The 9414-nt window shown below is 29.8% G+C and overlaps 1 long non-coding RNA gene across 17 annotated transcripts in view; it reads right to left on the bottom strand.

The window, feature by feature from the left end:
• The window catches only part of LOC127737456 (uncharacterized), a 63422-nt gene extending 54880 nt beyond the window's left edge, over positions 1 to 8542 (bottom strand). For 3 of the 17 annotated variants that reach the window (XR_007999552.1, XR_007999518.1, XR_007999512.1), the window contains exons 1-4: positions 8401 to 8542; positions 6195 to 6352; positions 5102 to 5260; positions 2915 to 3072 (exon numbers count right to left, since the gene is read on the bottom strand). This is a non-coding gene — a long non-coding RNA (uncharacterized LOC127737456). Of the gene's footprint in view, positions 1 to 1820; positions 1866 to 2361; positions 2674 to 2914; positions 3073 to 3455; positions 3813 to 4007; positions 4124 to 5101; positions 5261 to 6194; positions 6353 to 7621; positions 7839 to 8400 lie in introns of those variants that run through there. The other 14 variants (XR_007999542.1, XR_007999536.1, XR_007999548.1 and 11 more) reach the window with 12 other exon arrangements.
• Between the last annotated feature and the right edge of the window lie 872 nt (positions 8543 to 9414).

Below are 9414 nucleotides of genomic sequence, written 5' to 3' on the forward strand. Positions count from 1 at the left end.
TTCATAAAAGCGCTGATCTATTGTTTGTAAATTTTGTCACTAAGTTTCGACTTTTTCTTAGACTTTCCTCGCCATAGATAAACGTTCTTTTATTCGAAAATGCTTATGCACGTGATTGTTTTACGTGACCACTTATTTTAGGTCAATATTTTCAACAAAGATAATTTACACCTCACAACGCAGTGATATTAGGTAGAATATTTGTACAGTTGATTATCTTGATTTTGATGTTTCCATTTTTTTCTAACGGTCATTCGGATATACCTGTTAAAAAAGTCGCCCAAATTTTTGTCTCTGATTTTGTTCGTTTTTTCGACGAGTTTGAAGATTTCCTGGAAATAATAATAAAACTCGTCAATAATTGTGTTTTGCTTATGCAAGCTATCACTGTTTATTATAAAATTTGTACATGTATACTATATATTGTTTTCATTAAGATTTGTTTTGAAAAAATCAACAACTAAGATTTGGTTATATCAGCTTGAATTTGTTTATAAATTATTGTCTGAGACTTAAGGTTTACAATTTTGATGTTCATTGGCAAAACTTTTTGCTTGAAGTGCTGATCGATTTTTCATCAAATTTTGTCAATATTTTCGACGTTTATTGAGACTTTTCTCGCAATAGAAAAACGTGTTTGTATTCGAAATTGCTTTTGCTTGTGATTTGTTTTACGTGACCACTTATTTTTCGTCAATATTTTTAACAAAAATAATTCACAACTCACAAGGCTGGTATATAAGGTAGAATATGTGTACAGTTGTTTTTCTTGATCTTTATGTTTGCATAAAATCTAATGGTAACTCGGTAGCATCTTTTAAAAAAGTCGGACAACAATTTCTGCGTCAAATGTTGTGAGTATATTCGACGAGTTTGAAGAGTCTACTGGAATTAATAATACAAAATGGTCAATAATTGTATATTACTCAAGCAAGCATCAATTGATAATAGAAAAAGGTAAACTATATATTATTTTTATTGAGATTTATTGCAAAACTAATCACTAACTAAGAATGCAGTTATATTAGCCCGAGTATGTTTACAACTTATTGTCTGAAATATCAAGTTAACATTTTAATGTTCGTTGGAAACACCTTCTAAAAAAAGCGCTGATGCATTGTTTGTAAATTTTGTCACTAAGTTTCGATTTTTTTTAGACTTTCCTCGCCATAGATAAACGTTCTTCTATTCGAAATTGCTTATGCATGTGATTGTTTTACGTGACCACTTATTTTAGGTCAACATTTTCAACAAAGATAATTTACACCTCACAACGCAGTGATATTAGGTAGAATATTTGTACAGTTGATTATCTTGATTTTGATGTTTCCATTTTTTTCTAACGGTCATTCGGATACACCTGTTTAAAAAGTCGCCCAAATTTTTGTCTGTGATTTTGTTCGTATATTCGACGAGTTTGAAGATTTTCCTGGAATTAATGATAAAAACTCGTCAATAATTGTGTTTTGCTGATGAAAGCCATCACTGTTTATTGTAAAACTTGTATACTATATATTGTTTTAATTAAGATTTGTTTTGAAAAAAACAACAACTAAGAATTTGGTTACATGAGCTTGGATTTGTATATAAATTATTGTCTGAAACTTAAAGTTTACATTTTTGATGTTCATTGGCAAAACCTTTTGCTAGAAGTGCTGATCAATTTTTCATCAAATTTTGTGAATATTTTCGACGTTTATTGAGACTTTCCTCGCAATAGAAAAACGTGTTTGTATTCAAAATTACTTTTGTTTGTGATTTGTTTTACGTGACCACTAATTTTTCGTCAATATTTTCAACAAAAATAATTCCCAACTCACAATGCTGGTATATAAGGTAGAATATGTCTACAGTTGTTTGTCTTGATCTTTATATTTGCATAAAATCTAATGGTAACTCGGAAGCATCTTTTAAAAAAGTCGGACAACAATTTCTGCGTCAAATGTTGTGAGTATATTCGACGAGTTTGAAGAGTCTACTGGAATTAATAATACAAAATGGTCAATAATTGTATATTGCTCAAGCAAGCATCAATTGATAATAGAAAAAAAGTATACTATATATTATTTTCATTAAGATTTATTGCAAAACTAATCACTAACTAAGAATGCAGTTATATTTGCCCGAATATGTTTACAACTTATTGTCTGAAATATCAAGTTAACATTTTAATGTTCATTGGAAACACCTTTTCATAAAAGCGCGTATCAATTGTTTGTAAATTTTGTCTATAAGTTTCGATTTTTTTTAGACTTTCCTCGCCATAAATAAACGTTCTTTTATTCGAAATTGCTTATGCATGTGATTGTTTTACGTGACCACTTATTTTAGGTCAACATTTTCAACAAAGATAATCTACACCTCACAACGCAGTTATATTAGGTAGAATATTTGTACAGTTGATTATCTCGATCTTGATGTTTCCATTTTTTTCTAACGATCATTCGGATATACCTGTTAAAAAAGTCACCCAAATTTTTGTCTCTGATTTTGTTCGTATATTCGACGAGTTTGAATATTTTCCTGGAATTAATGATAAAAACTCGTCAATAATTGTGTTTTGCTTATGAAAGCCATCACTGTTTATTGTAAAACTTGTATACTATATATTGTTTTCATTAAGATTTGTTTTGAAAAAATCAACAACTAAGAATTTGGTTACATGAGCTTGGATTTGTATAGAAATTATTGTCTGAAACTTAAAGTTTACATTTTTGATGTTCATTGGCAAAACCTTTTGCTAGAAGTGCTGATCAATTTTTCATCAAATTTTGTCAATATTTTCGACGTTTATTGAGACTTTCCTCGCAATAGAAAAACGTGTTTGTATTCAAAATTGCTTTTGTTTGTGATTTGTTTTACGTGACCACTAATTTTTCGTCAATATTTTTAACAAAAATAATTCACAACTCACAATGCTGGTATATAAGGTAGAATATGTGTACAGTTGTTTGTCTTGATCTTTATATTTGCATAAAATCTAATGGTAACTCGGAAGCATCTTTTAAAAAAGTCGGACAACAATTTCTGCGTCAAATGTTGTGAGTATATTCGACGAGTTTGAAGAGTCTACTGGAATTATTAATACAAAATGGTCAATAATTGTATATTGCTCAAGCAAGCATTAATTGATAATAGAAAAAAAGTATACTATATATTATTTTCATTAAGATTTATTGCAAAGCTAATCACTAACTAAAAATGCAGTTATATTTGCCCGAATATGTTTCCAACTTATTGTCTGAAATATCAAGTTAACATTTTAATGTTCATTGGAAACACCTTTTCATAAAAGCGCGTATCAATTGTTTGTAAATTTTGTCTATAAGTTTCGATTTTTTTTAGACTTTCCTCGCCATAAATAAACGTTCTTTTATTCGAAATTGCTTATGCATGTGATTGTTTTACGTGACCACTTATTTTAGGTCAACATTTTCAACAAAGATAATCTACACCTCACAACGCAGTTATATTAGGTAGAATATTTGTACAGTTGATTATCTCGATCTTGATGTTTCCATTTTTTTCTAACGATCATTCGGATATACCTGTTAAAAAAGTCACCCAAATTTTTGTCTCTGATTTTGTTCGTATATTCGACGAGTTTGAATATTTTCCTAGAATTAATGATAAAAACTCGTCAATAATTGTGTTTTTCTTATGCAAGCCATCACTGTTTATTGTAAAACTTGTATACTATATATTGTTTTCATTAAGATTTGTTTTGAAAAAATCAACAACTAAGAATTTGGTTATATCAGCTTGAATTTGTATATAAATTATTGTCTGAAACTTAAAGTTTACATTTTTGATGTTCATCGGCAAAACCTTTTGCTAGAAGTGCTGATCAATTTTTTTTCAAATTTTGTGAATATTTCGACGTTTATTGAGACTTTCCTCGCAATAGAAAAACGTGTTTGTATTCGAAATTGCTTTTGTTTGTGATTTGTTTTACGTGACCATTAATTTTTCGTCAATATTTTCAACAAAAATAATTCACAACTCACAATGCTGGTATTTAAGGTAGAATATGTGTACAGTTGTTTGTCTTGATCTTTATGTTTGCATAAAATCTAATGGTAACTCGGAAGCATCTTTTAAAAAAGTCGGACAACAATTTCTGCGTCAAATGTTGTGAGTATATTCGACGAGTTTGAAGAATCTACTTGAACTAATAATACAAAATGGTCAATAATTGTATATTGCTTAAGCAAGCATCAATTGATAATAGAAAAAAAGTATACTATATATTATTTTCATTGAGATTTATTGCAAAACTAATCACTAACATAAGAATGCAGTTATAATTGCCCGAATATGTTTACAACTTATTGTCTGAAATATCAAGTTAACATTTTAATGTTCATTGGAAACACCTTTTCATAAAAGCGCTGATCCATTGTTTGTAAATTTTGTCACAAGTTTCGATTTTTTTTCAGACTTTCCTCGCCATAGAAAAACATTCTTTTATTCGGAATTGCTTATGCATGTTTTTGTTTTACGTGGCCACTTATTTTAGGTCCATATTTTAAACAAAGATAATTTACACCTTACAACGCAGTTATATTAGGTAAAGTATTTGTACAGTTGATTATCTCGATCTTGATGTTTCAATTTTTTTCTAACGGTCATTCGGATATACCTGTTAAAAAAGTCGCCCAAATTTTTGTCTGTGATTTTGTTCGTATATTCGACGAGTTTGAAGATTTTCCTGGAATTCATGATAAAAACTCGTCAATAATTGTGTTTTGCTTATGCAAGCCAGCACTGTTTATTGTAAAACTTGTATACTATATATTGTTTTCATTAAGATTTGTTTGGAAAAATCAACAACTAAGAATTAGGTTATATCAGCTTGAATTTGTATATTAATTATTGTCTGAAACTTAAAGTTTACATTTTTGATGTTCATTGGCAAAACCTTTTGCTAGAAGTGCTGATCAATTTTTCATCAAATTTTGTCAATATTTTCGACGTTTATTGAGACTTTCCTCGCAATAGAAAAACGTGTTTGTATTCGAAATTGCTTTTGTTTGTGATTTGTTTTACGTGACCATTAATTTTTCGTCAATATTTTCAAAAAACATAATTCACAACTCACAATGCTGGTATATAAGGTAGAATATGTGTACAGTTGTTTGTCTTGATCTATATGTTTACATATAATCTAACAGTAACTCCTAACCATCTGTTTAAAAAATTCGGAGAACAATTTCTGCTTCACATTTTGTGAGTATCTTCGACGAGTTGTAAGATTCTCCTGGAAGTGATAATATAAAATGGTCAATATTTGTTTTTTTTTCTTGAAGTAAGCATCAATTTATAATAGAAAAAATGTATAATATATATTTTTTCATTCAGATTTTTTGCAAAAATAATCAATAACTAAGAATGCAGTTATATTTGCTCGAATGTGTTTACAATTCTTTGCCTGAAATATCAAGTTAACATTTTAATGTTCATCGGAAACAGCTTTTAATAAAAGCTCTGCTCACTATTTTGTAAAATTTGGCACTACTTTTGATTTTTTTAGACTTTCATCGCCGCCATAGAAGGCCGTTCTTTTATTCGGAATTGCTATTTATGTGATTGTTTAACGTGACCGATTATTTTAGGTCAATATTTCAACAAAGATAATTTACACGTCACAACGCAGTTATATTAGGTAGAATATTTGTATAGTTGATTATCTTGATCTTGATGTTTCCATTTTTTTCTAACGGTCATGCGGATATACCTGTTAAAAAAAATACCGAAATTTTTGCTTCTGATTTTGTTTGTATATTCGAGGGGTTTGAAGATTTTCCTGGAATTAATGAAAAAAAGTCGTCAATAATTATGTTTTGCTTATGCAATCCATCACTGTTTATTGTAATATACTATATATTGTTTTCCTTAAGATTTGTTTTGAAAAAATCAACAACTAAGAATTTGGTTATATTAGCTTGACTTTGTTTACAACTTATTGTCTGAAACTTAAAGTTTACATTTTTGATGTTCATTGGCAAAATCTTTTGCTAGAAGCGCTGACTATATTTTCATCAAATTTTGTTAATATTTTCTACGTTTATTGAGATTTTCCTCGCTGTAGGATAAAAACTTGTTTGTATTCGAGATTGCTTTTGCATGTGATTTGTTTTACGTGACTGCTTATTTTTCGTCAATGTTTTTAACCAAAATAATTCACAACTCACAATGCAGGTATATAAGGTAGAATATGTGTACAGTTGTTTGTCTTGATCTTTGTGTTAACATATAATCTAACGGTAACACGGAAGCATCTGTTAAAAATGTCGGACAACAATTTCTGCGCCAAATTTTGTGAGTATATTCGACGAGGTTGAAGATTCTCCTGGAATTAATTATAAAAGATGGTCAATAATTGTATATTTCTGAAGTAAACGATCAATGTATAATTGAACAAAATATACTTTAATAGTAAAACAAACGATATTGGGTATCCATCTATGACACAAAATCAGTACATGCACAGCAAAAAATAAAACACAAAAAGCAAAGGAACAGCGCTTTTATTGCTGTGTTTCATCCTGGAGTCAATATGAGGCCTTTAACACGGAGCAAACAGAACTCTCACCTCACTCCAAGTTTAAGACGGCCCCTAGCACTCGCTTCAGCGTAATTCTTTGCAAAAATAATTTGGATAGAATTTGTAAAATGTAACACCACCAAATGGGGCCCAGCAAAAAAAAAACGTATTGGAAGGTAGTACATATTTAAAACAAAATAGTGCCTACGCATAGGTGTAAATATCAAACTATGTAGAATATATTTTTTCATTCAAATTTTTTCAAATATCATCATCAACTAAATATGCAGTTATACTTGCTCAAATGTGTTTATAATTTATTGTCTGAAATATTAAGTTAACCTTATAATGTTCATTGGAAACACTTTTTCATTAAAGCGCTGATCCATTTTTCTTCAAATTTGTGACCAGTCTCGACTTTTTTTTGACATTCTTCTCCATAGAAAAAAACGTTGTATTATTGGAAATCGATCATGCATTTTATTGTTTTACGTGACCACTTATTTTAGGTCAATATTTTCAAAAAATTAATTCACACCTCACAATGCACTTCTATTAGGTCGAATATTTGTACAGTTGATTATCTTGATCTTGATGTTTCATTTTTTTAAACGGTCATTCGGATGTACCTGTTAAAAAAGTCGCCAAAATGTTTGCTTCTGATTTTGTGAATATATTCGACGAATTTGAAGATCTTAATGGAATTTATGATAAAGACTCGTCAATAATTGTGTGTTGCTTATGCAAGTCATCACTTTTTATTGTAAAAAGAGTATACTATATATTCATTAAGATTTGTTTTGAAAAACTAAGAATGCAGTTATATTAGCTCGAATGTGTTTAGTTTTATTGTCTGAAACTTAAATGTCACATTTTTAAAGTTCATTCACAAAACCTTTTGCTAAAACCGTTGTGCCATTTTCCTAAAATTTTGTCAATATTTTCTACGTTTTTTGAGACTTTAAACGCAATAAAAAATCTTGATTGTATTCGAAGTTGCTTTTGCTTGTGTCTTGTTTTACGTGACCACTTATTTTCCGTTAATATTTTCAACAAAAATAATTCACAACTCACAATGCTGGTATATAAGGTAGAATATGTGTACAGTTGTTTGTCTTGAGCTTTATGTTTGCATAAAATCTAATTGTAACTCGGAAGCATCTGTTAAAAAAGTCGGACAACAATTTCTGCGTCATATTTTGTGTGTATATTCGACGAGTTTGAACAGTCTACTGGGTTTAATAATAAAAAATGGTCAATAATGTATATTGCTGAAGCAAGCAATCATTCAGGTATACAAGGTAAAATATGTTAAATTCTCCCTCATGAATTCGTCCGAATTTAAAACATTTCTATACTAAATACATGGCTAAATAAGAGACAAATTGTCTTTAATATACCCATCTTTGGCTTTATCAGAAGCCCATCTACCGTGGACTTTAAGTAACCTATCAGAGACTCCTCTATTAGCCCCCGTAGAAGCGCCACCACTTCTCAAACTATGAAGCCCAAACTTAAGCTTATCTAAACCAATATCTGATAAACTCTCTAACAAAATTTCTCTCGCTCTGGTATAGGACAATGGACTATTTATATTACATAATTTATAAACATCTTTCGATTTCATAAAAGACAGTGCTCTGAAAATATAGCTATCAGAATTTTTGCTCAATTCAGCTAAATTGATATACTTATTTAACCAAAAAACTGGACATAAATCTGTACCTGTTGCAGCTATAACAACAGAATTACCCCTTCTGTATAAATCAGTTTTGCTTTTATCAATGCGAATTTTAACATGACTGACTTGAAACTCAATATTATTCATCTTAATGTTAGCCAATTCACTATACCTCAAAAATCCAGAAAATCCTAACAGAAATAATACTACTACACGCAATTTTTTGAGATTATTATGATCTCCGAACTTCAAAACAATTTTCCTTAATATATCTGGCGTAATAGGTTCTTTTTTGATTATAGGTTTACTTAGCAATCTCCTTCCTCCTTCATAAATAAGATCAAGGAATTTGTCTGAACAAGGATTATGTTTGAAATTAAAGTCATGAAACCATTTTATTGAATAAAAACTTGCATCTAAAATCGCAACATTGGATCCCTGTTGAATGAGTCCACCTATATACATAGAAATCGTAGTAGTTGTCGCTGGTAAACACTCAAGTGAACATGAAACACACCATTTTTCAAACTTTTTAAAATAGCACTTGTATTTCTTAATTGTAGAATTTGATCTAGACGATTCGACAAAAGAGGGTAAATCTCGTATGATACTGGCAAATCTCGAATCATTGGCATAACACTCAAATTGTTTCCATTGATCTGTAAAATAAATATAATAATGAATACCAAGTAATAACTATAAACAAAGTAAATATAATTAACATTACTACTATAAATGAATGCGGCATTTCCCTCGCAAACAACCCAGTGCGGCATTTCCCTCGCAAACAAATGAATGCGGCATTTCCCTCGCAAACAAATGAATGCGGCATTTCCCTCGCAAACAAATGAGTGCGGCATTTTCCTCGCAAACAAATGAATGCGGCATTTTCCTCGCACACTTACTGTGGCATTCAACCTCACAGTATCTAAAAAAGTCATATACTTATATATATACAGTGGCATTAACCCTCACTGTATTCATAAACAATTAATCAACAATGTTAACAATGACATATCTAATTGTTGCAGTTAAAACATCACAATGTTAAATTTAACATTCTTACGAATATAGTCTCATATCTGATAACTGCGGCAAATAACCATCGCAGAAAACTAAATCAACTACAGTCTGTATACAACTTTCAATGCATAAATCTCAATACTTCAAGAAATCCAACAACAAA

This window comes from Mytilus californianus, unplaced genomic scaffold (genome assembly GCF_021869535.1).
Source record: "Mytilus californianus isolate M0D057914Y unplaced genomic scaffold, xbMytCali1.0.p SCAF_4, whole genome shotgun sequence".
Classification (NCBI taxonomy): Eukaryota; Metazoa; Mollusca; class Bivalvia; order Mytilida; family Mytilidae; genus Mytilus; species Mytilus californianus.